Below are 27,770 nucleotides of genomic sequence, written 5' to 3' on the forward strand. Positions count from 1 at the left end.
GAATTTTCCGTTTTGGTGTATTTAGGAAGTTATAGTAAAATTTTATGGATAATATTTTTGTGGAACATTTTAACCCCTTAAATCCCTTTTGTAATGGCGTTTTTTGCTAATTTTTAAAAGAAGGACAAAAAAGACCCATGCCTTGAGGATTTAGAGGGTTAACATATTCTACAAAAATATTGTCCTTAACATTTTACAACTTTCAAAACGCCGATACACGTTGTCTCCTCTGTCAAAATTAATTGGTCGGACCTCGTAATTTTTTTTGGTGTTGTATTGTGTGATTAATTATTAATTATGTATTTTTATTCTTTGTTAACAAATAAATCATAAAAAATTTTCTAATTTTAAATATATTTTATTAATTACACAGGTCAACAGCAAAAAAAGGCTTCACTAACCACTAGTAGATTTGATGCATCATGGTTACCTAAGTACAAAAATTGTAAAATTTTTGAATTCTATGGATAGATCTTTTAAAATTTTTTTTTATAAAATTGCTAATTTTTTTAGTTGTTTCTCAACATAATTTATGATAACTCAAGAAGGATGAAAATTTGTACATAGCATGGGGAAAATATTTTTTAATGAAGTTTTTTTTTGTTTTTAATGAAGATTATTAACTACTCAATTTTATGTACATATGTATATCAAACAAAAAAGTTAAATTTTGTGAAAATTAGCGAATTCTATTATATGTGGGTTTGTGATAAAGTAATAAAGTTCTGCCGTTTTCATGAGTCTTTTAAAACAAAAAAATTAGCTATTTTCAAGTAAAAAATATACTTTTTTCTTCAATTTGTTATTTTTTTTCTTCCATTACCACTCTTGGGAGCATTTGGCTTCCACAAAGCATCTCCATCTTATACGATTTGTTTTGCAGTTGTTTTTCGCATATTTCCCATGTAAGATTGCATTCTTTGTTATTGGAGTATCGTGCGTCTTCATGTATGATATTGCCATTAGAACCAGACTGTTGTTATTTTTGTATTAGTTTCGTTAAACGGTTGTTGTTCCTGCTAAGCAGATGATTGTTCTGCTGTAGCGGGTCCAAGGATACATGTAGGATGTTGCCATAAGATCCAGCCTATTGTTATTTTTGCCTTGTGTCAGTTTCGTTAATCGGTTGTTGTTCCAACTAAGTAGATGATTGGTCTGCTGTAGCTTGTCTAGGAAATGGTGCTGCCATCTGTCGTTGCCTAGAAACAACGCCCTCTGTGTATTTGGTGTAGTGGTGGTGGGGAAACTTGCTAATTTAATTCTTTGATTCCTACCTTTTTCTCAGGGGGTGGCGGGCTGCCTGACCTTTATCATGATGTTATCCTCTTTTCAAGAGGGAGGGGTGGTCAGGGGTCTTCTTGGATGGATTGTTTAGAGGGGGGTTAATTTTAAAGACTCGAAAACCATGATGAAAATTGTTCGTCTTCTGCCAGGGATCGAACCTGGGGTGCTTGGTTTTGTAGGCAAGCCTTTAACCACTACACCATGCCGCCAATAATTGTTATTATAACTCCGAAACTACTGAGCGGTTTAAAACGCAATACATAAACAGATTAATTTGAACTTTTCCAAGTTTATTTCAGTAATATCGGACTAACCCTTTTTGAGTTAAGAAAAATTCGCAATTTTAAAAAAAATCCATAGAAATTAAAAAGAAACCATATTTGTACTACTGGAACCACAATACATCAAAATTGTGTAGAGGTTTATAAATGCTCTTTTTCGATTTTGTTGCCCTGTGTTATGGAATAATATTTTGTACTCTTAATCGAAATTTTAAAAATTTATCTATCACTCAAATAAGGACTGAGATCGAAAAATTCTTAACATACGTTTTTCATTTGTAAAGCATGTCAGTTATTATGTTGACCAGAAAAAAATGCGTACTAAAATTATTAAATATTTTCAACAAAATCTAACTTGGTCCTACAAAAAGTTGGCAAAACAATCAGAGGTCTGCCGTCAAACCGATTCCAATGTTATTAAACAGTAGCGGGAGAACTTGTCCGTTGATAGAAAACCTGGTTCAGGTAGAAGGGATATTTCGAAAGCAAATAAATAGAAAGCATTTTCAAAAGAGCTACCAACACATACGGTAGGACATTAGTCCGGTTAGCTCAGTACTCGGACTTTTTGGTACAAAGTTAAAGCCAATGCAGGTTTAAAAGCAGCTATATTTTTTTTGTAAACTGTAACTTAAGTGGTTTCATTAACATATATCTATGTATGAATTTTTCGATCTAAGTCCTTAATACAAAAATTATGAGCTTTTGATCTGCGACAATTTTATAAATTATTATTTTAGATATGCATTGAAACATTATAATTTAGTTTGGTATGAAATTATAATGACGTAGAATAGGAATCCAAAATATGTAAAATAAGTGCCAACCTAATATACGTACATACGTAGATGTATGGGTATAGACAAACCGATAAAGACTGGGTTGGTAAAAAAAAAGCCGCTCAGCCGGAAAATTGCTTAAACAAATTGTCAATTTTCATTTCAACGGATGTTTGCATATCACTTACCAATTGTCGCCATATGTGATTTGTGTGTGTTTGAATGTGCGAGTTTATGGTTATTTTTTCTGTGGAATTTGTACATATTTGTATGAACATAAAGTGTGCCTGTGTAAGTATCAGAGCATCACAGCTCAATAAAACCGATTAAAAAAGGAATGTATGCGTATGTCATGACACAACGAATCCTATTCAAACATCATTTTACAAACACACAGACATACATTTACTTAAGCTACCTTTACACTATCTTAGGTCGTCTCATCTGAGTTAAATGTCAAAAAATAGATTTTAAATTATCACAGTGTCCAAATACCATTTAATTTGTCAGATTCGTTTTCACTCTTCATCTGAGAAGGTGTTTGATATTAGCTAATGAACATATGTACTGCCTGAATAAGTCTGAATTGTTTAACTAAGATGATACTTTTTGTATAGTGTAAATATAGCTTTACATTCGTATGTATAACCAAACAAAACAACAACAAGTCCACTCAAAGTTTTTTTTAAATCGTTTCTATTGTATTTTTTTATATCAAATTTGTTTTCGTTTTTTTCTTGTTTTGTATAATGTTAACTTTACTTCCGTCACACTCTGTTATGCTTGCTTACATACATATGTACATATTCAAAATAACAATCATCCCTGCTGTTCACGATAGGTTTAGGGAACTGGTTACTTGACTGGTGAGAAGGTGTCAACACTGATGATATTACTAACTATATGACATGTATCTACATCCCAACAATTTTGAGTTTCAGTTCAAATTCAAATTCCTCCCTTATTACTACAAATAAAACATAAGCGCATGCTCCCACGCGAACTTGTTCGTGTTCTATTAGTATTCATTCAGGACAAGGAATTCATAACGTTGGTGATCAAAATCCTTCCTGAGGAGTACCCCTAGTTTTGTTTGACCTACACTAGTCTGTTTTTTATATTAAGAGCGCATATTTTAAGAATTAAAAACAAATGTAAAAGTAAGTTTTCCGAAAAAAATAATTAAGTAACAATCATTACAGAGTCATGATGTATTCAAAATATTTACAAATATTGGCAATTATTTATTTAATTATTGCCTCGAGCTCTACAAAATGTTTGAATAAAACTTAGTTTTAGATAATTTATGAATGATACTGTAGGCCATTTAAAATCGGATCAAAAACTAAAAAAAAATAGTTTTCAATATTGCTGGGTGCGTTTTCATATATCGAACTAGCGGGACACTAGTACACATACATTCAAATTTATGTACAAAACAGTCAGACGTTGGCGGATAAATTGACTCAATTAGATATTGTTGGGATTAGGGTTTGGGGTTTCCCAGATAATTTTATTTCCCGGGAAACGGGAATGAAAAATTTAATTTCCGGGGATTCCCGGGAATTTTTTACTACTAGTAAAATAAGTAAAAAAGAAAATTATTTTATAAAATTGTGTCATTTTATTAAAAACAAAAAGAAAAACAATACATTACACAGAAAAAACTATTTCTTAAACCGTTTCAATTCAAATATTTGTCACATATTGAACTGGTTTCAATTATTTCATAATTAAATCAAGTATCCATTTGCTCAAAAACAAAATTTCTTGATATTTTCTATTGAATTTTGAGTTTTGAATTTGATTATTTTGACTATTGAATTTACAATTTTCGTTATTGGTTGAATTTCAAATACAAAAATTATTGAATAGATAATTTTCGTAATTGAAAACACATTTTTGTCCTTATTAGCATAAAAATTATGTCTCTTACTTCTGATAAATCCCAATTGATCAATAAAAGATATATGAGAATCTACATTCTTGCGGTAAATGAGTCATACATTCATAAAGAAAGAAATACTTGTTAATTAATTTTTGAGTAGATTTTAATTAATCCAAAGTAAATTATAAGTAGATATCTGCCTATATAGGCCGGTACACAGAAAAAATTATAATTCAATTCAAACATTTATCACATATTGAACTGGTTTCAATTATTTCATAATTGAATCAAGTATTCATGTGCTCAAAAACAATATTTTCTATTGAATTTTGAGTTTTGAATTTGATAATTTTGACAATTGAATATACAATTTTCGTTATTGGTTGAACTTTAAATTATTGAATTGATAATTTTCGTAATTGAAAATACCAAAAATAACAAAAATGTGTTTTCAATTACGAAAATTATCTATTCAATAATTTTTGTATTTAAATTTCCACCAATAACGAAAATTGTATATACAATTGTCAAAATTATCAAATTCAAAACTCAAAATTCAATAGAAAATATCAGAAAATTTTGTTTTTGAGCACATGAATACTTGATTCAATTATAAAATAATTGAAACCAGTTCAATATGTGATATATATTTCAATTGAAACGGTTTAAGAAATAGTTTTTTCTGTGTATGAAAAAGCTGGTTCTGGTGTCTTCTTCTGAAGACACTCCGATTCCAAAAAAATGTTTTAAAAGATCAATATAAACTATTTTTACAGTAGGGTCTAGATATACATACATATAAAAATCATTAATACGAAATTAAAAAAATACGTTTTCACAATTTACAATTTACAATCTACAATTTTTTTACAAAGACATTCCCCAGAAGTTTCTTTAAATGATGTATATAGTCATTGGACGGGCTTCGACGGTCTTTTTTTTGGCAAGCTATATAACATTCTTAGAAAAAAATATATCAGTATATTTGAGACCCAAGTTTAAAAGACCATAACATGAAAATGGAGAGGCCCATAAATATAAGATATACACTTAATAAAAGCCTATATCAATGTTTATCTATGTTTTGAAGTATGAATTTCTATATGGTAAAACAATTGAGATATATCTAATTTAGTTAAGCAGTAAAATATTAAAAAAAATTAACGAAAATATGATTCAAAATTTGTTGAACTTCTGGCGCTTCTGTCGAGAAAACGAAATGTCCAGTTGAAAAACCCATTTGCATTGGAGGAGAGCAGATTGTCAGCTTCCGAAAAAACTTAGTTTTTCCAAATTCTGAAAATACCGATTTTCATAATTTTGTCCAACTAGATTTTGATTTGGAACCACAGTGTATTGTAAGCAAATATGAGCCTATACATATGTGTAATATGGGTTTGTACTAGATCAATTTATGGTCATTATAGCAAAAATGTATGCTTTGAAAAAAGAATCAAAAGCGGATTAAGTCCTCAAATTACTTTGTGATTTGTCGACAGTTCATCAAATAAATTGCATATTCAGTCTCCGCACTCCGATGATGATAAAGACAGCACAGATTCGGCAAATATCATCGATGCAAATATTGTCGACACAAATATCATCGAGACTAATAGTGAAATAAGCTGTTATTATGGGGAAGGGGAAGGTTCATCAGATATTTTAATGATGATCACAGTACACCAATATGTACTACCTGCAAATATTTGACACTGAAATGAAAACAGATTCATCCATATTTTGGTGCATCAAACTCCCTCGTTTGAGCATGTGCTGGGAGCAGAAATTCTACACAAATATTGTCTCTGCAAAGATGGCACGAAATCTTTTGCGAAAATTTCTTCATTTTATTGACGAAGCAGAAGCTTCAGAAGAAGGATGTTCAAATACCTCTGGAATGTTCAAGACATCATTGTTTTTTATCGATATATTTGATATATTGTTTAATTTTTCAGGTATTGTTTATGACTTTGCAGTCTTTCATGGCTCTAAAATACCATTAGATGATCGAAAACTGAGATTAGGTGCCAAATAACTCCTCAATGATTTTTATCGACATTTTACCTTGCCACTTTTAAGCGATTGGCGGATATGAATCTGAATGAAACAAGCACATTCAAGCAAACCATTTGCCGAAAGTTAATTTGAAAGACAACAAGCTTACAAAAATAGAGTCTGATCAAATTATTAGTTCAGATGAAAAAATTGTTGTGGTGAAACTGACGAATACCAGACTTATTTTGTTTTTATGATTTTTCAAAAATTAAATAAAAAGTTTATATTTTTTAATTAAAAGAAAATGTTTGTATTCTGACCAAGTGAAAACCCAAGACACACATATGTGTATGTCCTGTTTCTAAGGACATAAACTTTTCTTGGACATAAAAAATATAATTTTATGGTTTTTTAAGACAAATTATCACATACCGATAATTTCGTTGACATCCGACAATTTGGAAATTTTTTGGGACGGAAAGGGAGCAGGAGCCTTTAATAACATAAGGATAGAGGCAATTAGGGATCCGTTAACGACTTCCTGGTGAGTTGGATAGTCTTAATGCTGGAAAACAGGTTTATGAACTCAACCCTAGGGGACAATAGAATCAGAAGACGGGTTACCAGGGGCACACCACATGGTGGAGTACTTTCTCCACTTTTGTGGTTACTGGCGGTAAACTCTATTCTCACAATCGTTGGGTCTAAAGGTAGGAAGATAGTCGCTTATGTGGATGACGTGTTGATTATGCTTAAAGGAAAGTTTCTCTCCACTATCAGTGACATCATGACCAGGAAATACAAGGTGTAGAGCTTCAATTTGCCGAAATTAGAAGGCGATGAGCTGATTTTGACAGGAGGATCCAAGTATTTTGGAACCTTTCTTGACAACAAATTGTCATGGAAAATAAATACCTACTAGGGTGATCGATTCTTCGACATTTTTTAGAAACCGGTTTTCGGTTTTTTCGAAAAATTGCAATTTTTCGGTTTCCGTTTTTTGGGAAAATACTAAAACGTCTAGAAATAAGAAGAAAAAAGATTTATTTATTAAAATAATAATGATTAAAACCATTTTGATTACTTCTTTTATCCTTCACAAGGTCTTCGGTTCAAATTTGACCCATTTTGAAATTAATATTCAATTTGTCCTAAAATTGAGTGGTTGATATTTTTTAAATTTTATGAATTTTACTTCATTTCAAATGTCAAGAACTATGTTAGGTTTTTTGAAAAACAAATTGGCAAAAAAAACAAGTAGGAAAGTATAGTCGGTCAAGCCCGACCATATAATACCCTACACGAAGTAAATGAGCAAAAACATTTTTTTTTTTAAATATCAATAATTTATATGGGTGATATGAAAAATTATGGACCGATCACCATGAAATTAGGTGTGATTTATGTCTATATGAAAGTTATTTATGTTGAATTTTGTGTATATACCATAATTTTTAAGAGATTTATGCACGTTAAAGTGATTTTCGGAAGCGGGTCTATATGGGAGCTATGACTAATTATGGACAGATCGTAACAAAATTTGTTGACATGAATTTTGTATATATAAAACTTATTTGGAGCGAAATTTGTGTAGATACATATATAAATTAAATATTTATGACCGATAAAGTTCAATTTCGAGAGGACATTTGTATGGGGGCTAGGAGAAATATTGGACCGATTTCAGCCAGTTTCAATAGGCTTGGTCCTTCAAAATTGCGACCTGTACTCTGCGCACAAGGTTTACATGGACAGCCAGCCAACCAGCCAGATAGCCAGACGGACGGACAGCGTTTAATCGACTCAGAAAGTGATTCTAAATCGGTATACTTTAAGGTGGGTGTTAACCAATATTTTTAGGCGTTACTGTGTAGGGTATAAATATCTATAAACTTGTGTTCACTTAAGGTCTTTTGTTACGTACAATTAAGTTACATTTTCAGAGCTTTGGTAGCACTACAATATAATATTGAATATATCTTTGGTAGCTCTAATATATATCTGACCCTTTTCATCATACTTGCTGAACTACTGTTTTTCTTATCATTTATAAAGTCTTCGGGTAAAATTTTACCCATTTTCAAATTAAAATAGCATTTTTTCTAAAAATAAATGGTTGATATTTTTGATATTTTATGACTTTAATTTAATTTCAAATTTCAACAACTACTTTAGGTTTTTTTTAAAAAAAATATATTTTCTATTTGGGTCAAATTTGACCCGAAGTTCGTTAACGTCAGTAAATTTGAATACCTTATGAAGGTAAAATAATCTCTTAGGAATAAGTAAAACACAGTTCAAATGCTTTCGAGTATATCGATTTTTTTTGTTTTTATAAAACTAGACATTGACAATTATCTTTTACTTGTTGTATTTGTAGGACATATAGAGCACAAAGCATTGAGTAAGTTTTCAGGCTTTCCAGATAACTTGTGAGATTTTCTAAATACAAAAAGTCTTCTAAAATAGTTGAAGTATTTGTTTTAATTTTTTGTTTTGGATTTTGAATATTTTTTAAAGTTTTTAATACACTAAAACTCATAAAAACACACTTTTAGAAAAAACCGGTTATTCGAGGAGAAAAGATTTTCAAAAAAAACAAAACCGATCTTAGCAAAAAAACCGGTTATTAAAAACCGGTCCGATCATCCTAATGCCTACTATACATACAGGAACTCAATTGGTGAAAATTGGGGTTTGCGACCAAGTATGTTCAACTAAATCTATACATCTGTTGTTAGGCCTATTATTTCTTATGGTTGTACGGTGTGGTTTGAGGCAATGAGGAAACGTAGTTATAGGATTATACTCAATAAAGTTCATGGTTGTGCATGTCTGGATATAACACGTGCCATTGGCAGCACCCCACAGGCGGCCTTGGATATAATCCTAAACCTATTACCCATTGAGAATTATGTATGCTGAGAGTGTGGCTGTAAGGAACTTACTCAGGCTATTTGAGTCTTCTTTAGTGAAACCTTTGCGGGTAGGTCACACTAAGATACTGTATGAGGCATGTCTTATCGGTCAGTACATCATTCCATCTGGAATTTCTGATCATAGGGTCGCGATCTTCCACTTCGGTGCTTCACCCCCAATAGAGTAGATAATTGGGTTGGATCCGATCAACTGTTCGATGGGGGTGCAGTTTTCACTGACCCTCCAAGATGGACAGGGGCCGGGGTTTATCTGGTCGTCGATAAATAGGACCGTCGTCCATTTGTTTTCTGACCAATTTAAATGCTCCTTAGCAAACTTCAAAAGTTTCTTTTGATTACGTTTTGGTATAAGTCGGTGAAGCATGCAGGATGCAACGTAATGGTATGGGGGTTGTTTTCCAGCTGCAGGAGTTGGCCCATTGCTCAAAATTAATGGAATAATGGATGGATTTATCTATAGAGACATCTTGGAAAGAATAATGCTTCCAAATGCTGAGGATAATATACCTCTTCGATGAGCTACTCAGCACGATGACGACCCCAAGCACTCTTCACATGTTGTTAAGTCGTGGTTAGCACAAGAAAGAATTTCGGTAATGTAATGGCCACCACAATTACCAGATCTAAACCCGATTGATAACTTTTAGGAAATCGTTAATCAAAGAATCGATGCGAAAATTGCAATAATTCAGATATTATGTTTCAAAAATTGGTAGATGCTTGGAACGCTATTCCTGCAAATTTTATTGCCAATTTGATAGCTTCACTGCCTTGCCGATGTAAGGCGGTCATTGAAAATATAGGATTTGCCACGAAATATTAAGTTTTATAGACATAAATGTTTTCGAAGCTATTTGTTGCATATGTTTTGGTCAATGCAATACGTAGTTTTTTCAATGCAAAAAATTCTGAATTAAATTTCATATTCTCATTTTTAAAGCATTAATAAAAAAATATTATAAGCACATGAATGTTTTTTTTACCTTTAAAACTTTTGTAAAATTCTGTTGCTAGTTGCATATGTTTTGTCCACCACTGTGTGTGGACAGCATTTAAGGCTCTGAAATGTCATTTAATACATTCCAGCTTAGTGGAGGAATGTGTTGGGTACCGGAGCACTGTAAGGTACAGGGAAATGAGGAAGCAGATGAACTGGCCAGAATGGTTCTGATTTAGATCATGGTACATGTCACTACTACAACTGCACTACTACTAATATTCGAAAGATTCCGTGCCTCCACCGACCAATCCTGGAGCAGTAGAACGGATTGCAAAGTGTTCAGGGCCTTTTGGTCAAAACTGAATGCAAATGCAACCTATACACCAATTGAGTTGGATAGGTGTAGCCTCAGGATTCTAGTGGGATTGATAACCGGTCACTGCTCAATTGGGGCCTTCATAGGTAAATATTTTTTTTTGTTATATCTTTGGCATTTACAGTCGGATCTTAAGGTGTGATATATCAATGTTTTGTCTCGAGAAGATTAATATTTTTCTCTAAGGGCCATTGACCTCAAATATACCGTTTTATTATTTATCCACCAGATCTGTGTTCCTACATTGGTCTTCCCGAGACAAAAACATTGATATAACATACTTTAAGATCCGACTGTAAATTGCAAAGATATAACGAAAAATGAAAAAGGCGACCCCTACGTTCGGCAAAAAAAATAAAAAAAAAAAATTTTTGGAACTGTCTTGCAGAACTGCATTTTATTAGGGGATGTACGTGAAAACGGTCTAGTGCACACCCCTTTCAAACTAAACAAAAATTATAAGGCCGAGACTACGCAATCATCGGCGGGCTGTGATCGGATAGTTTAAGCGGCATGTGGCTTATTACTGTTAGTTGTTACAATGTCATTGTCAGTGGAGATTTGTTTAATTTTATTACGTATTCATATTTATATCATATTTAAAAAAAGAAGATGTTTGTTCATCATATAAATCGAGCAAGAATTTAACCATTTATATACAAATCTACGCAAAATTCCAAATTTCTAATTCCTTTAATTTGTCATTGCCGCTCAGAAACCAGCTAAAATTAAGAAGTATTTCAGCAAGGCAGTTAAGAAACATTTTTTTATCTTTTTTTGTCGAATGTAGGGGTCGCCTTTTTACATTTTTCGTTATATCTTTGGCATTTACATTCGGATATTAAAGTATGATACATCAATATTTTTATATTGATGTATCAATATTTTGCTGTAAGGTTAGAAAAGGTTTAATGATTTCTTCCGAGCTTTAATTTTCTGAAATTACGGTGGTATGTTAGAGTAGTAGGAACAGATATCTAGTGGATACATACTAGAAACGGAAACTTAAGGTCAACCTTAAAATATGATATATTAATATTTTTGTCTCGAGAAGACAAAAACATTGATATATCTTTAGGACAAAAACATGCTTTACCTATTAAGAAAGAAGATTTCCCTATTACAAAAATGATGAGAAGGAGAAGATTTTATACAAACTATAACTAATAAAGGTGATCAGAAAATAGCGAGGTCAAAACTAACAACAATTATCGATAACCATATGAATAAAATAAGATTGTCAAATAGGGATAAATATGTACTTGAGAAGGTAAATTATACTGAAAGATATTTAAAAATACAACAATAGCTATAAATAAAAAGGATTACGATATAAGAATAAATGATATATTAAATAATAGTACAACATATAGGATATTAAATAAGGATCCTACAAACAAATTACAGAAGTTAAATAATGATATTGTTGACGATCTATTCAAATTAAAAATCATTACAGCATTTGAAAGAAACAAACTTTGAACAAATATAGCTACAGCACCGACATTATACGGATTATCAAAAATTCATAAAGACGATTTCCCATTAAGACCTTTTTGTTCTTGTATTAATTCTCCATCTTATGAACTTTTTAAATATATAACTAACATTCTCAAAAAGTTAACTATTGACTCTAAATATAATGTAAAGAATTCATTACAATAGATACAATTAAACAGGTAAAAATTAATAATGATGAGAAACTAATTTCACTTGATGTATTATCATTGTTCCCCAGTATACCTGGAATGAACAATGGAAAAGAACATACTAATATTAGTAGAGATAAATTCTTAGGTATTCTTAACGCTCCGTTACTCGCAACTGATCTGGTTGATACATGCAAACATTTTTTATTGTAAATTTTTTTAATCACACTAAATTTTAAGCTATTTTTTGGTACAATAATATTTTTACTGCAATTTTTTTTTGTATTACTCTTTTAAATACATTGCGTTTAATATTGTATTTATGTTTTCGAAATAAAAAATGAAGAGATCATTTTCAAACGCGCCTTTTTTTTATTGATATAACTTGGATACATTGCGATTAGTCTCGATTGAAAATGATTGCGATTAACGGAGGGTTAAATTTTGTATAATTGATAACCGATATTTTCAATACAATAACAACATATATGAACAACAAATTGGACTTCCAATGGGTTCCCCAGCTTCTCCAATTGTAGCTGATATTGTTATGGAGAAATTACTTGATAAATGTATTGAAACATTGAATGTCAAACAAAAAATTTTAACAAAATATGTAGATCACTTGTTTTGTGTTATTTCAGAAAATAAAATAGAAGAAATGATGCAGTGTTGCCAATTCATGGTGAACAAAAAGGGCTAATATTTTTACTTAAAAAAATAAATACATTTGACACAAAAAACAACTTAGAATGTTACATTTGGCTATGCCGAATAGACAAACAAAAATGTATGAATATAACACACGTTCAAATGCAAGAAAATAAGAATATTTATTCCTGTATGTTGATCCTTAACTTTAAAATAACGTAATACGAGGCCACACGTATATCATATGCTGATGTTTTTAAAGCCTTGTATTTATCACCTGACCTGCAAAATGCAAATTTTTTTATATGAAAGACAAATTATATATGCCTCTTGTAATGCAGAAAAAAAAATATTCTAAAAATTATACACGTCGCCGCACTGTGGGTGAAATCAACAATTTAGTGGCGCAAAATAAAAAAAAAAACTTTGGCATATTTGATTTATTGTTATGTAGTTTCAATCTATAGTTGTTGCTGTACTTAAAAATATATAACATTTATTAATAACTCCAGTGGTTTGGTATTGGTAACTATTTAAATGTAAACAATTTTTCAGAAATTTTTTTTATGAAGAATTGTTTTCAAAGTTGTTATTAAGCAGCATAGTACAAGGTTTTCTTTAAGTTGTATTTTTACTTTTTTTATGTAGATGGAATATGAGGCTTGGTAAATCAGAAAAATAAAAATATATTTTCCGCTGTTTGTGATAACCAATAGCCATATTCTAATAAATTTTTTTTTTTTTACCTTTTGAATTTTCGGAAGGTTGCCAGTTACTAATGCTGTGAGATGCAGTTCTAATTTTTTTACCAGTATCAAGGCTATATTATAGACTACATATGGTGAAAAATTCAGCTGAAGTGCGAGGTGAATTTATATAATTTTTTTAAGAAATTATTATAGTTGGGACGATGTAAAATGTCGTACTAAATTTGTTCCTTATTTTTTAAGATTGTATATAAGAAGTTCTATTGGTAATTACATTATATAAAAATGAAATTTATGTAATTCTAACTACTTACAAGTTGCTAAAAACAAATGCCCATATACCAAATTTGACATAAAATTATGAGTCTGTGTTATATCCACATTGTCCAGAACTTCATCTGCAAGCTATAAAAAAGTGGAACCGTTATCGAAAGATGTTATGCAACTTTTGTTGGATCCATTACTTCCTAGTGATTCATCAGACTCCAGTTTTTTGATGACAGCGGGTCCAAATATTCCCGATTTTCTCCATTCCGAAGTTGGTTGTTGCACAGTGTAATTGTTATTCGTTTTTAAAAATAAACTTATTAATAAAACTAAAAAAAGTTTAATTTTATATGAATATTTCGACCTATGCCGGCAATAGGGTAAATGTCCAAAATCTATAGATTTAAATAGTTACTTACTGTAAATAAAATTACTTATAAAATTTAAATTTTTTGAATGATATATTAAAATTATTTCTTAGAATTGAAAATAGTACAGAATTTCTTCCGAGGTAGTGTAGTTTAGCAGCCTCTCCCGTACATTCTACTGAAGTAGCAGTACCCATTTTGCATTACTTTATTAGCTTACCCCCCTTGCCTGCAATATTTCCATATAAAGGAAATTAATTTGGCCAAGCGTTTAGAAGATACGAATTTAATTCTACTAAATTAGGGTTTTCTCCCACTGTGCGCCGGTCAGAATTGATTTTCATTGGCAAAAACATAAATTTTGCCATTAGTTAGTAAACATACCAAAACTAAGGTAGCCAAAATATGTAAACATAAATATTTAAACTAATTTTAGAAAAAAGTTAATTTTCTATATTTGATCAGATAAAAATTATTATAGCTAAATTATTATCGATAATGAACTGAATTTTTCTTTCTAAATTGGTTGGATTGTAGTCTTTGAAAACGGTATACTACATGGCATAAAGGCTAAATTAATTTTTTTATGGCTAAACAAGATTGAAAAGGGCTAAATTTAGCCCAAAAAGGGCTAAATTGGCAACACTGATATGATGACAATATTTAACTCATTTCATCCCAATATTAAATTTACTATAGAGAAAGAATGTAATAACATACTTCCTTATTTAGATACCATAATAATAAGAAAGGGAAATAGTTTACTAATAGATTGGTATAAGAAACCTACATCTACATCTTCAGGAAGAATTAATGATTATTATTCAAAACATCCTAAAAGAATTATTATTAAAACGGCTAAAAATCTTATAGAAAGAATATTAACAATAAGTGACAGTGAATTCCATAAGAAGAGTATAGAAATATTTAAAAATAGATTGTGGGATAATAATTTCCCAATAGATATATCTTGTAAATTAATAAGACAATACAAAAATCAAAGGAGAAACACAGAATCCGCTTCAGAACCAAAAATTTATAAATCATTAATTTATGTACCTGTAATATCAGAAAGATTAGAAAAATCAAATATAATTGATAATAGGAAATACAAAATGGCTCATAAAATGTACAATACAGTCGGCAGATTATTTAGTAAAACAAAAGATAGAATTAAAAAGTTAGAAATGCCTAATGTAGTTCATAAAATACAATGCAATGGAAGTGATAATGAAGAATGTAGTAAAGTATATATAGGTACAATGAAAAATTAACTTAAAACTAGAATAGCAGGACACAAATCAGATCAAAAATACAGAGACATTGCTTCACAAAAAACAGCATTATCATCACATTGTGCTAATTCAAATCACTATCCTGACTTTGAAAATATGTATATCGGTTTTAAATACAGAAAACAATTGCAAACGTCGTTATATATTAGAAATGCTAAAAATTATAAATGTACCACCAAAACTAAGAATTAATTTTAAGGCAGATACAGATAATGTTGCTCAAAACTTCAGACACTTAGTTTATAAAAACTGAAAAGGAAATTAAATATTATAAAATATTTTTTGTTTGTGTAAATTTAAATATTTTTCATTTTGACAAATTTTGTTATTGCTTTTATTTCAAACTTGTTATCATATATATTGTTAATTGTTTAAAATTGTTTCCCTGAAGATGGTACTCAATGAAGTAGCGAAATATTGCAAATAAAATAAATATTGCTTATTTGAAAAGTGACCTAAAGCTTAATAAATTATTAAAATTAAAAATATGTAAATAAAAAGGTCGAATAAAATAGAATTAAAAATAATTTCTCATTATAAATTTATTTTTCAAATTCATAACGAAATTGCTTAAAAAATGTATTGAATGATTAAATTTGTCTTCAAGACATTTTTTTTTTCATTTTGTAAATGATTAAAAGCAAAACAAAACTGAATGAAGAAACACATTCTAAATCAATTTGTAGTAGATTTCTGAGATTATGTTATTAATTAAATTCAAAATTAATTTAATTTGAATAAAAGCTTAAGAATGAAGCTAAATAATTATATGTTGGAAATGGATTTATGGAATAAAACGCTGACTTTTTAATTACTGATTAAGATTTTAGTTTTTTTTTTTGGTTTTACATTTTTAAATTTTGAATTTTTTTACTGAAAATAGTTTAAAAGTAAAACCTGAAGAATAATTGTCGGTCTTCGGTTTCAGTTTTAGGCCTTGAAAAACGCTCTACTAAATGACAAGATAGTTGATTAATTGTGTGACAAAACGAAGTAGTGGGTCTCTACTTACCTGCATTCTATCGTTGTAGGAGAACTTAAATAAAAAACAATTTTTGTTTGTTTGTAATTTAATGTATAATTTGTTTTTTAATTTTTGATTTATTTAATTTCTTTTTTATTTATTTATTTGTTGTTGTTATATAATTAATGGTAATGGTTTATTAAACGCTTAATTATAAAAATTTATTATTAATTATTAGTATTATTGTTATTATAGATATAATTATAATAATTACGTACGATATTATCATTGTTTGCATTTTTTCAATTTATTGTCCTGTATTTCATTACGAGTTAACGTTAAACGTGTGTGTGTATGTATGTATATATCTATGTGATCTTGTATTTATTTATTTTTTTCTTTATTCATAGTTTTTATTTTTATATTTATTCTTTACGTTTTTTTTTTTGTGTTAAATGTAGTAAATTATTAATATTATTAAATGTAATTTAATATTCAGTATAATATATGAATGTATGTATGTGTGTAATTTGTATATGTATGTATGTTTGTATTTATTTTTGACATTATCTTTATTTATTTGTATATAACTTTTTTTTTTATTCATATATGTTTTTTTGTATTTTATAATTATAAAAATCATAGTATGTAGTAATAATGACAAAAAATTAAACAACAATTAAAATGTGTTGTTGTTGTATGCTCTTTGGTGTTAGGATTATATTTTTAATTTTATGTAATCGTTATCTATGTACGAGTAAATACAATATACTCAAACACATACATATGTAAATCATACGGATGTATGTATATATACATATGTATTTATAAATATACATTGACATATGTATGTAGAATGTAAGTATATAATATAGTAGTATATACAAAAACATATTAAAAAACACTAGTATTAATAATACAAAATAAAAACGAAACAACAAATAAAAACTAAATATGTATTTAATACGAATAATTATTAGAAAAAATATTGAATTGTTGCTTGCACTCATGATATGCCTGTTTCATATGTTTGAATTTTTTTTAAATATTTGTTTCCTATCGTTTTTTAACTTTAAACGGCTTTTGTTGTGATTTAAAAAACAAAAAAAAAAAACATATAAATTAAAGATTAAAATTTTGATAAAAAATATTCAACAATTTACTACTAAAAAATGGCTGCAATGCATAATTGTTGTTATTTCATTCGTTTGTCCAAGCCATTTGGGTATTAAAAATCGTAATAAATTCTTTTTTATTTTTTTAAAATTTTCTAAAAATATAGGAATTTATTTTAAGTAATTCGCTAAATGGCTTAAACCAATACATGTTTTGTTAAAACTCCATAAAAAAATCAGCAAATCTACATCTAATGTTGGCAGAAGTGGACAAAATACCTACATGTACTAGGGAATATAGAACTGAATTTAAAATTAATGATACTTAAAAGCAGGAGGTTTTCAAAGCTAACACTTTTTTAAATTAATCTTATTGATCGCCTTGTGCATACCTCAATTATGGCAAATAATTGCATTTTTGAATCTGATAACCAGTGTTGCCAATTCTTGGTGAACAAAAAGGGCTAAATACTTAGATACTTAGATTTGTTTCCAATGTCAAAACAAATAGTTTATAAAACCCATTGTATTGATTTAATGTAAGCAAAAAATTTATTATATTCATGTACTTTAGTGGTAGTTATGAAGAAGTTTATATACAGGTGTTGAAAATACCGATGTTTGCACTTCTCTGAGCTCCTATTTGAGTTTCATGGTCTAGGTTTAGATTATTTCTTTGGATTTGGATGAATATACCATTTGTTCGTAATTTAAAATTTCAGGGACATTGTTAACCCATTTATATCTGGTGTAAAATTTGTCTACGACACTAAAAATTATTAAAACTATAGAGTACATACAGTGGTGGCCAGGAATTTAAGACAAAATTTTTTTGCAAAATTCCACGTGATTGTCAATTATTTTTTCAAATATTTCCACAAATATGTATGCATGAGGACTGTTTTAACACACAAGTGCGTTTTATTCGACTGTGTCAATTCATACATATTCACCACGAACACATACAATTTTTCTACAACTTGACCAAAAAATTTTTTTTTTAAATAAACATATTTTCTCACATTTATATCATTATATTTTTATTATTATAAAATATTCAGACCAAATTTCGTATTTTTAGTTCCATTAGTTTCGGTCATATCATGTTATTAACAGCGGATGTTCGCTGAGGTGGGTCAACGTATTTCCACATATCTTTGTCCATATATGTTTTACCGATTTTTCCAAACATTTTTCAGAAACTAGAAACATTAATAATAAATTTCATACCATTAGAGGTCCTTTTATTTTTGGCACTTAAAATTCAGTTGATGAAAAAAATTCAAGTATTTATCTTAAATTGGTGGCCACCACTGTATATACAATTTATTTGTTTAGAACAATTTCGGTATTCTATATAGAAAATAATATATTTTTCTATTTGGACTATTTTAACCCATGATACCCAATATAAAAAATATAGTTTTTAAAGTAGTTTCGGACATCGTACATAAAAAGGGGAAAAAATAAAAATGTAAAATAAATTTTACTTTATAAATTATTCGATTTTTCTCTTGTTCGAATAAAACGAATAATTCAATCACACGTTTAAAATTAATCGAATTATTCGAATAATTTAAATTTTTTTAAAAAATGAAAGAATGAAGTATTGATGTAGGTCTTTTAATATTTTATTTTTAAAGAAAATCAAAAAATAACGTTAAAGTTGAAAATCCAAGTATTGATAATGTTAAAAAACATACAAAAACAAAGTCCATCATTAAAGTTTCATCAGAAATATTCTGATCAGATTCCCTCTCGAACAATCTTCAAAACAATTAGTTTCCACTAGCAAACACATTAGTTTTCGTTTTGGAGCTATGCTTTAAAAAATTTGAGCTAGTTGGACATGATCCTGAATTCAAGTACAATGTAAACGTATTAAGAACTTTTTTATGTCGTTCATTAAAGTGAGTAACTAATTCTTTAGTAAATGAATTATTCACTTTTTTTAAATTATTTATAACAACTTGTATTATACCCTCAAGCTCTACGTTGCCGAATCTTTGCTTAATCAATTGGTCTTTGGGAATTACACAAATCTGTCCAAAGTTTGATATCATTGTCAGTGAACATCGCTAATTTGAAGTCAGATAGTGCATGATTGACGCATTTATAAATACGCAAAAAGTATATTACCATGTTTGACAAAGATGTCCAACAATGTTTAACATCATATAAAAGACCAACTCCATGTTTCTCTTGCAACAAAACGTTAGTTTGCAATATTTTGTGTTTAACATTAGATTTATTAAATATATTGTAACACTTACGTACGCGGTTAATAACATCACTTATATATGTTTTAAGTTCATGGCCTTCGTCTATTTCACTGTAATCATTATAAATGTCAGCCTCAATATCACTTTTGACGTCCGTTTCAAAATCACATTCGCCATCACTTTCAACGCAACTTTAATCTAAATTAATATTTTTATTGTTATTATTCTGCTAATATTTCACCAGCATATGTTCCCACCACGTCCATCCCGTCATGTTTAGACCTTAACATTTCTGTTTCGAATATTTTATTCCGTACTTTTTATTTTCATTGGTTCTAGGCCTAAATTAAACATTTTGAAAGACTTGTTTTTAGAATTGTAACTTCTTGCAGTAATATTTATATATTTATAGAAGGAGCTATCTTATTATTACTTATTTAAATTTGGAATTATGAAAAATTTTAAGCAATTTAATAAATTATATATACAACTAGCTGTCCCGTCAAACGTTGTTCTGCCATAGCTCACACAAAGTTTGAAGACTACCACTATAATAGTACTCCACATATGCAATAATCAATTTTTACTTTGTATGGGAGGTGCCATGCCCATTGTTCCTAGATAGGTCAATTGTGAATCTAAACCATCCAGGGACCCACTCAAATACACACAACAAATTTCATCGAAATCGGTCCAGCCATTAAGGAAGAGTTTAGTTACTAACACACGTACAGAAGAATTATATATATAAAGATGTATTATACATATGTACATTTATTCGATTATTTTATATAAAATTGTTCGAATTATTCGTTATTCGAAAATGGTAATTTTTAAATTGTTCGACTAATTATTCGTAAGAAATTATTGGATTAATCGAACGATCATTACTCGAATGAATACCCAATACCATAGTACCCACGCTAGAGGTTTAATTTTCATCCAACATTTCAATATTGGGAACAAATAGTGTTTATAAAAAATCGACTTTGTAAAAAACCGTTTTATCCGTTAACCGAAAATTGTGTTTTTTAAGAAAATTGGTTAACCGACTTTGAAAAAACTGGTTTAACCGGTTAACCGACCTTGAAAATAATTATTTTAAATGTTTAAATAATACATACATCAACTAAAAATGTTAACATTTTAGATCATTTTGAAATTTATTATCACCTTGAATTTCTGATATGAAACAGAAAAGGTTCCAAGACCCAGAAAGTGACCTATTAGATGAAAACGCACTACTTCATTATTGTGATTATTTCTCATTATAAATCATACCAAATAAATAATAAAACTGCATTAACAGATTTCAAAAATGTTTAAAATCAGGGACTTTAGAACGTTTTTTGTCTCTCCTGTAATACTTCTGAAAAGGAACTCAGCACGTTTGTACACTAAGCTAACGAAATGATTGATAAAATAAAATTTTAGAATAAAACACACTAATGAAGTCAAATTTATCGAAAGAATGTATGTACATCAAATTCATTTTAACGTTTGGTTAAATCATCATTATGTTTATAATGCATGATTTAGCCTAAACTTCTAGAATTATGCGGAATTTAGTTTTAATTTTTAATAATTCCATTATGTGTAATTGATTCTGAAAAAGTTTTTAAGTAAACTTATCGTCCTCTACTATTTAGAATCATTGTATTTCTTAAAAAGTTGTATCAAAAGAGGTTTATATTGTGTATCAGTAGTTTATATTACAATTCAGACCAAAACATGAGATTTATTGATTTTACTCCCAAATTTTTAAAACCCGGTTAACCGAGTGATATAAACCGGTTAACTGAAAATCAACATTTTAAATTAACCGGTGCTCAAAAAACCGAAATTTCAAAGAAAAACCGGGTTTTCGGTTATCCGGTTTATAAACACAGGTTTATAAAAGTCTTCAAGAAGTAGCTGGCTGCAATATGAATATTTTAACCTTCATTAAAATTAAAATTTAATTTGTTCTAAAAGTGAGTGGTTGATATTTTATGAAATTTATTTAATTTCAAATTTCAACAACTACGCTACGAATATCGTTAACGTCAATAAATTTGATGATCCTATGAAGGTTAATATACATGTGTATGGATCTGCTCGTGTTTTTGCACTATTAGCTAAACCTTGCATGAAACATGGATCTATGGCAGTAGTGATCAAAAAATGTATCCGACCGATGACGTTAAAGACCAAAATGGTGGTTATTGTTAATAGTTAATAATAAAAGTGAAATTGAAATTCAAACTAAATGTATTTTCAATTGTTTTAAAAGGCTTTTAAGCTTGTCGTTATATATTTTTTTTATGTATTGTCTGCTATTCAGAAATTGTAATGTTTTTTTTTTTTGCAAATTGAAATCTCACCTAAAACAGCAATATGTAGATTTAATTTAATAACAAGCATTTTATTTGCATTGTCTTCATTGGTTTTCCTATTTTTATTGTTGTTATCGATGTCGATATTTAAACCAAATGATTAAGTAGATATGTGTGATGGTATGAGTGTGGCTGCGTACGAGTATCTAGATATGTATGTATTTATCGGTTTGCGTACAAATACAAACATGATATTAATTGACCAAGGAATATTTATTACAACCGCAATGTTTCCAATACCAGTAAGAAGTACAAACAAATACGAATAAGTGCTATTTATAAAATACAATTTTTACTCACTTACTTACGAGAGTATTGTTAGTTAGAAATGCAGACAATACGTACATGTGAATACAGTTTGTAACTGTAACATACACATGTACTAGAAATAATTCTGCATATTTACTATTCACATCCGTACATTTGAATGTAAATGTATTCATGAATTTACAAACAAAAAAATTAAAAAAAAACAAAAAAAAAAACTTTAATTTTACCAAAATTGTATCTGATGCAGCTTCCCGATTTAATAAAACATTTTTAACAAATGATATTTAGTATTTGGTAGTGAGTGAGTGTGTGTGTGTGTTTGTCCATTTTTGTTGTTCTCTGTTTATGTTTTCGTTGTAATGTTATCTGTTGTTGTAAGTACTGCTGCTGTTTTAGTTGTTATTGCTGTTATTCTTGTTTTTGTTGCTCTTTTGTATCAAAATTTAAGAGGAGGATACATTCAATAAACCCATCAACACACACTCACGTACTACATAGATACATTACTGAGTGCGTATGTATGTAAATGCAGTTGTATCTGTTTCTGTACTTTTATGTTCTTGTATTTGGTATGTTGATTCCAATGTTAATTTTGCATACGTGCATATTAGGGCGTTTCACCTAAAACGCTTTCTATTATTTTTGCAACTCTTAAAGAGGAATACAACTTCTTATGACCAAAAAGATTTTTTAGAATTTTTGAAGGTGGATACTAGGGTATTCATTCCAGTAATGGTCGTTCGATTAATCGAATAATTTCTTACGAGTAATTATTCGAACAATTTAAAAATTACCATTTTCGAATAACGAATAATTCGAACAATTTTGTGTAGAATAATCGAATAAAACGAATAAATGTTCATCTATATTTAAATTTATTAAATTGCTTAAAATTTTTCATAATTCCAAATACAAAAATTGTATTGTTTCAGAAATTCGACAAATAACTAAAGAAAAAGGGATTCTTTCGATCACTGTAGATAAGTGTTCCGATTGCTCATTCTATAAACATATATGTAAGTATTACTGCAAGAAGATACAATTCTAAAAACAAGTCTTTAAAAATGTTTAATTTAGAACTTGAACCAACGCACAGTGGTTCCGCCCATAGGCCAAAAATAAATAAAACGATCACAAAATATTTAGACAAAATGCAAAAAAATTTCTCTTAAATATCTAATCCTTTTAATGGCAAACCAGTTTTTACTGGAAATCTAACGGGACTTTTTAAAAATAAAATTGAAAGCATGAGCAAATATTCATTTGCAAAGCGCAGCTGAACGCTGGAAGAATAATTCAAAGCAAAAGTGCATTTCAAAACGGTCTTGCAATTGCTGTAGTCTACAAAATTAAATTATTTTCAATGGATTTTGGAGTTGAAGGTATTTATTTTATCTTTAGAAAATAATAAAAACTAACTTGTGTTGTAATTCTTGTGAAATTAATGTTTTAGTTAACCTATATGTTTGTTACTTTTTTGTAAAACTTCATTATGTTTACTTAAAGTTTTAGTTGTGTTCCCCCAAGATTCCCCCATAGGTTTCTTTTTCATTGTATTAATCTGATTCTTAAGATAATAAAAGTGCTGAAGTTAGTTGCGGAAATTTGCGGATGGGCGTGTAATCTGTAATATACTAACCCGCCCCACAGAGGGATGGCTTCATACATTTTTTTGCAAAAATTATAAGGAGTGGTTGTAGAGCGCTGAAATTTGGCACAGATAATTATATGGACCAAACTAAGAAACAAATAAAATTTTATCAAAATCGACCACGCCCAACGCTTACTGCCCATACAATCCAAATAGATTTGTTCGCATAAAATTTTTCCTATTCAAGTAAAAGTCTAGAAATTTGGTGCATATATTTTCTGAAACAAAAGAAGAACGTATGCTAAGTTTTATTAAAATCGGCCTTGCCAACCGCATACCGCCCATGCAATCCAAATGCAATACATTTTTGAACAAAAATTATAAGGGGTGGTCGTAGATCATTGAAATTTAGCACTGAGAATTATATGGACTTAATTAAAAAAATAAATAAATTTTATAAAAAAAGTCCACGTCCACTACCCATACAATCCAAATTGAGTTTTTCGCATAAAATTGTTTATATCCAAGCAAAAGTTGGTACATAAGAATTTTTTGGATATTTCGTTTATTATTCGACAAAAAATGTTAATTTTTCATCCTGTTCCGAAAACTATTCTTTTTTTTTAATCGAAACAAGACACTCCCACCTTTCATTTTATTAAAAAAAGAGCTTGGGGGAAAGTGGGGCTACATTTTTTTTCTCCATTGAAAATCAAAAATACAATAATAATTAGAGTCTTATAGATTTGGGCATATCTTCTTAACGGTTTATGTTTCCCCATATTTTTTTTTATTGATGTTGAAATGTTATATTTTTCAAATATGTTAAAGGTAAATGGTATTATTAGGAAAATTATACCACTGAATTGTATGAAAATATAAGTAAATTTGTGCTTAAGACCCTTGCATGGACTTTAGTTAAATTTTCTAAAAATAAAATAAATGTTTTCTTAAAACTATAAGTGTACATTTCATCTATAAACATTTCTCTACATAATTGCATCATTTGATTGTTGAAATTAAGTGCTTGAAAAATTGACTTTTTGACAACAAAATCCCTCTGTGCACCGTCTTATTTTTGCATCGGTACATAAAAATCTGATCCATGGAGCTAAGGTAAGCAAGCATGTAGTAGTGTCAATAGGTGAATTATCGGAGGAAGCATCTGAAGCGAAAAATAAGCATATAAAACAGTTTAGATTGCAACATACCCGAAAAATTTCGTGCAATGCTACAAATACAGAACTTTTAAATAGCCTGTTTTAAGTTCAGATCCATTTATTTCTGGAGGACAAACTTACCAACAAAGAAAACATGTAGTTTAAGTCAAGGAGTTTTAAATTTGATTAATATTTAATATATGTATATTAATGTCTTATTTTACCTTACTACCTTATATTATTTAGTAATACCTCATATTGCATTATATAACTTTGTATAACTTTTTAATTTAGTTTTTTTTTTTCAGCGTATAATTCAAATGAATTAAAATGGAATAAAAATTTACTTAAATTGTTTAAAACAAACGAATTTTCATACTGAAATATTTTATTTCAAAAATTCATAAAACAAATCTAAAAGCCAATTAACCCTCGAAAGATCAAAGGGCTACTATGGTTACAGTTGTTAATATTTTTTCTTAGAAATTTGCAAACTTTAAGTTCTTCGGGCATGCTATGAGGTGACAAATTTTGAAGACCCTAGCTTTTTTAGTTTTGGAGATATTGATTATTGACCGCTTGTTCATATAAGGGAAACCACTGTGCAACGTGCGGAATAAAATAAAAAAAAGGTTAAATAATTTTAGAATTGATTTCGAAACAAAAATTTGTATGGTCTAAAAATTACGGGGCGGGGCGGACGTGGTTTAAAGATATGCTGGCGAAATATTAGCACAATCGCAATTAATAATCAAAATATATCTGTGTTATTCAGCTTTACTCTTAATATATTGCAGAAGGTAGCACGAAATTATATTAAACAAATAATTTTGTTCAAAGTATACATTTCTTAACAATACTGTAAGTAATTTGTATGAAAAACTGAATGTTATCTTGTATTGTTTTGAAGTTATAGTCATTTTACTGAGTGGATTTTAGGCAGTTGTATTTGAATTTTATAACATTTTCTCTTTTGTTGGAACACAATCACGATTTACGGAAATTGGAAGTCTATTTTTTTTTAACAGATTTCAGTGTCGGATACATAAATTTGTTAACCAGTTTATGTATATTTAATTTCGTTAACAACAATGATGCTATTGTGAATCTCAAAATTATCTACAATCTATATTCTGGATTGACATGTATGTATCCACTTTCTATATGGGAACTCCTAAAAACAAACAAAAAATCATGAAATTTCCTAATTTGTGTGTGATACACTTGTTTTTGTAATATTTGGTAGTTTTAGTTCGTAGAGCGTTATAACTCTAGTTCGTTTCAATCAATTTGTTTTTGGAATTTTAATTTTGACAAGTCATAACTTTTTAACCTAATTAGTTTTAATCCAACGAATTTTCGAAACTTAGTGATTAAAGTATCCTTAAAGCAATAATAGTGATACAAAAAATAATTAAGTAGAAATACCTGAAAAGTGGTATTATTTTCTAGTAGGCTTTATCGACTATAACAATAATATGTTTTTTAATTTACCAAATACTTCCAAAATCTTGAGTTACGTATAAAATCCGTACTTATTTCTCCAGAAAAATATATTTTTTTCACCAGAAAAAAACAACTCCAAATTCAGAAAATTGTGTTTGCTGGAGAAATAAACACAGATTTCTCAAGGTTACTTTAATATTGTATATACCAAGTTTCTTCTTTTTAAATCCGTGGTCAAACTTCACAATTTTTAATATTTGAGATTTTGTATTAAAATACAGTTAAACTTTCTTTTATAACGCTTTTCAGCACTTTTATACAAAGAATTTTTAAACAGTTTTTTATATTCTTTATATTTAGATAAAAAAAACCTTTTAAACCATATACAGTGGTGGACATCTATTTAAGACAAATACTTGAATTTTTTTCATCAACGGAATTTTAAGTGCGATAGAGCCAAAACAAAAGGACCTAAGGGTATGAAATTTATTATTAATATTTCTAGTTTCTCAAACATTTTTGGAGAAATTGGTACAACATATATGGAAAATGATATGTGGAAATACGTTGACCCACCTCAGCGAAAATCCGCTGTTAATAACATGATATCAACGAAACTAATTTAACTAAAAATACGAAATTTGGTCCGAATATTTTATAATAATAAAAATATAATGATATAAATGTTAGAAAATATGTTTATTTTTGGTCAAGTTGTAGAACAATTTTATGTGTTTGTGGTGAATATGTCTGAATTGACGTTGAACAAAACATATTTGTGGAAATATTTGAAAAAATAATTGAGAATCACATGGAATTTAGCAAACAATTTTTGTCTTAATTACCTGGACACCAATGTATGTCTCATCATTATTGGTGGACAAATACAATAACGAAAAAACGTGTGGCTTATTTATATATACTAGGATCGCCTGGTGGTCAAAATTCGACCACTAATAACAAAATTATACAGTTACTTTTGTTTATACGCAAAAATATTTTTCACGTTTGTGTACAAATGCACGTGTATTTAGATGTGCATAAACATGTTGTTGTTGTTTTTCAAGCTATCACTTTTATGGATAGAATTTTTTAAAAAAAATTTATTTATAGTGTGCACATCTAGAGAAAATAACCTTTTAAACCATATAAGTTTCATCAAAATTGGTGGACAATAACATACTTAAAAGTGTACCACAAAGAAACGT

Source organism: Calliphora vicina, chromosome 2 (genome assembly GCF_958450345.1).
Source record: "Calliphora vicina chromosome 2, idCalVici1.1, whole genome shotgun sequence".
Classification (NCBI taxonomy): domain Eukaryota; kingdom Metazoa; phylum Arthropoda; class Insecta; order Diptera; family Calliphoridae; genus Calliphora; species Calliphora vicina.